The sequence below is a fragment of the Protomyctophum parallelum genome, assembly GCF_964188405.1.
Source record: "Protomyctophum parallelum genome assembly, chromosome: 8".
Taxonomy (NCBI): domain Eukaryota; kingdom Metazoa; phylum Chordata; class Actinopteri; order Myctophiformes; family Myctophidae; genus Protomyctophum; species Protomyctophum parallelum.
The window spans coordinates 49,352,106-49,355,846 of NC_139703.1; positions in this window are offsets into that span (position 1 = coordinate 49,352,106).

Here is a 3,741-nt window from a genome sequence, read left to right on the forward strand (position 1 = left end):
GGAGCGCGCATATGTTGTTCACGAGCCAGTCTTCCCTCCTTGCCCTTGTAGCCCAAGCCCAATGAATTACATTCTTAAAACAAAAACACCACAGCTGGGGCGAAAAAAACTACATTTACGTTTTTACATTACATGATCTGGGTATTCTTTATTTCTTTCAATCTTTTGCTTAGCGCACAGTTGGTATGATGTATCCTTATGCAATAATAATAATACACATACACAATACATATATAGAGCCTGAGCCACAGTGACTTGACAAGTTTAACTCCTCTCTCTCCTTATTGTCTTTGCCAAATAATATTTTGGTAGCTAAATGGACCACAGCTGTATGTCGAGAATCCATTCCTTATACCATATCTTTCTAGTTTTTTTTGTCCTCACTTTTTTGTAAAGCGCCCAACACTGTCACTGCAGTGCATTCATTGCATCATACATCTAATTCAGTAGCCTATAGTGTTCAGCATAAATTGAACACCAACAGTTTTTACTATATTGTTGAATATAGATAAACGATACGCTGATAGTGCACCTCCTTCACCTGCATGGCACCTTTGTGCAGCCTGAAAGAGAACATTTCATCTGTCATTGGTCAGCAATGCATTGTGTAAATGTGCTGTCTAATTAGGTGGCTGTCCAAACACTTTGACAGTTCTCTTATATAGGACAGGCCTATATACAGTAGGTATATATAAATATAAAAGTTAAAAGTATACAGTAAGTGAAAGCGGGGGCATCAATATGACATTCATAATGTAGCTATTTCTTATGATTATGATCCAGTCTGATTTTATTGTGCCTTCTGTTTTCAAGATGGCAAATTCAATGAGCTGCCTTTTCACAGCACTGCAGTCCAGACTCCAGAACAACAGTAGGCCTATAGTATTATTCCCCCGGCTGAATAATAACCCAGGAAGTGCTGAGTCCTTAAGGCTGTTTAGCAAAATGGTGTCAGGGGCATTGCTACAACTGACCAGTGTTTTCATCATATTTTTCACTTTCACTTTGAAGTACAATGAGTAGTCAGATAAACACAATTGTTATCAACAATACAAAAAACAAATAAACTGCATGACAAATTTGGTCAAATCAGTAGACCTTATATCAGTTTAGGATTGTCCAGGCAAATCCTCGTCTTCATTATTCACAACCCTCACATAACACTAATATACACACAACAGGATTAATTGAATGGTTAAACAGGAAACATGCAAGTGCAGGTACATTAAGTTCAATAAGACAACTGTCCTATATGTATGTTATCAATTGAATTATCCAATGGAAGCGTCAAAGAAAAGAAACAATCATTAATTGCATGCATGCGTGCAAATACTCATATGTAGAATTATTGTCCAGGCCCGGACAGCTATAGCGTGTCGTGGGTTCGATTCCCGGTCCCGACAGCCTTTGCTGTGTGTCACTCCCCATCTCTCTCTCCCAATTTCCTGTCAGTCTACTAATGATCAATAAAATATATTAAAAAAATATATATATTATCCAGGTACCAAGATATGTCAGAAACAGTCAGAGCAGCAGCAAGTATTACTTTTATTTACCTGTACACAAGGTGTGACAATAAAGTACAACCTTGAACCTTCTTTAAGATCAATTAAGTAAGATCTATGCAGTACATGTAAGATTTAATGTTTACAGCACTTCTGTAAGATCTATGCCGTACCTATGTAATATCTATACCTGTATGTAATCCTGTAAAAATAATGTGGTTATAATATCCATCCAGTACTTCTGTAAGATATACAGTCTTCTGTAAGATCTATACATTACTACTGTATACATTGCTATACAGTACTGCCGTAGATCCAGTTTGTGAATGCATTGTGGGAATTTGTGGCATCTTGCTGGTTATATAACTCCAACATGGCGCTCAGGTATTTTGTGTTTGGATGACTCCAGCAGACATTGAAGGGTAAAATAAAAAGGCAAGGCACACTGTCGTTGCATCTGTAAGAAAGGAATAACAGAATTACTGTTAATGTACTGTATACAGTATATTAGATTTTTTTTTCTCTACATGTTTTAGACTCCACTGAACTCAACAAACTGGGTTCAACACATGTTGCTATGCAACTTTCACACATGGCTATTCTTTTGTCAAGGAATAGGTTCTCTTTTAGTTCAGTCCTGAAGTCCCATCTTTGCCAGAGTGACAGAAGGCCATAAAGCCAAATTCAACTTTGATGACAATCTTCATATGTAGAAAATAAATACAGTGAACTGTGAGTTATGGATGAGGAGTGTGTGTGTGTGTGTGTGTGTGTGTGTGTGTGTGTGTGTGTGTGTGTGTGTGTGTGTGTGTGTGTGTGTGTGTGCGTGCGCCGTGCGTGCGTGTGCGTGCGTGCGTGTGTACTGATAGGAACTGTTAGCATAACACACTCTCTCAACTCTTTGTGTATTGCATGAACCTGTAAACCATACTGTGTGAACTCTGAGTTTTAATAGAATGGAATGAGACTTGTACACTTGTGTCTGGTATCATGTGACAGGCATCACCTTTCTTACACACTTTACCTCAGTCTGACTGATATATTACTTAATCCGGAATTCACAACTCTCTGAGTTACAAATGAATGAATTAACACTGATAATATTACTGTGTAATATTAATATACTATTAATATAATATAACACTATTATAAAATACTAATATAATACTAATATAAAATATACTTTCAAGTTATACAGAGGTGCACAAACTGTGGGTTGCGAACTTGCGACTCATCATTTTGTCATGGAACTAACATGTTTATTGGGTTGTGGAATCAGCAACATTAGAATGGCGATGCGCAATCAAGATCAAGCTACCCTTGCACATGCTTTTTGGTTTTGTGCAAAAATAAATACATTTTGGCAATCACATTTTCAGATGTATTAAAAGTGCCCATAGAACCCTCTGCCACTATTGCAGTGTTTGGAGTTATTTCCCAAGATCTATGTCTTAACCGGCAAAACAAGAATATGATAGCCTTTGCATCTCTTTTGGCTAGGCGGCTAATACTATTTAAATGGAAGGAAGAATTCCCACCAACCTTTAAATCTTGGGTTAATGATGTTCTACAATCTACATCATTTGACATTGGAGAAGATTTGCTACTCCACAAGAGGGTATGCTGGTGCTTTAAAATGTTACACCATTTGGCAACCTTTTTTAACATATATTGAGGGGATGAATGCGGCTGACATCAACAATCCTTAATAACTCATTACTACTGTCATTTTGTATTTATTTATTTATTTTTGTTATTATTATTATTATTTATTTTTGTTTGCATATTGTGTCCAATATTTGATACATTTCTTCTATTTTTTAATATGTATATGTATATTTGTATGTGCCTTTTATTTCAATGTATGGTACAAGATACCGGGGTTGTGGTTCTTTCAGAGCGGGAACTCTGGGGGGAGGGAGGGGTAAAAACTTTCAACAATTTCTGTATGCTATTTTTGACTCATATGTGACTTATATGAAATTAATAAAGAAACTTTGATAAAAAAAAAAAGATTAATAAAAAACATGGCTGCTGTAAACAATGAATGATCATGAATAGCCTATGTGTTACGTTGAGTTGGCTGTCTGTCGACCAGCATAGTGATATCTTTGTATAGTGATATCTATGTGTTACGTTGAGTTGGCTGTCTGTCGACCAGCATAGTGATATCTTATCCTATGTGTCTTATCCTATGTGTTACGTTGAGTTGGCTGTCTGTCGACCAGCATAGTGA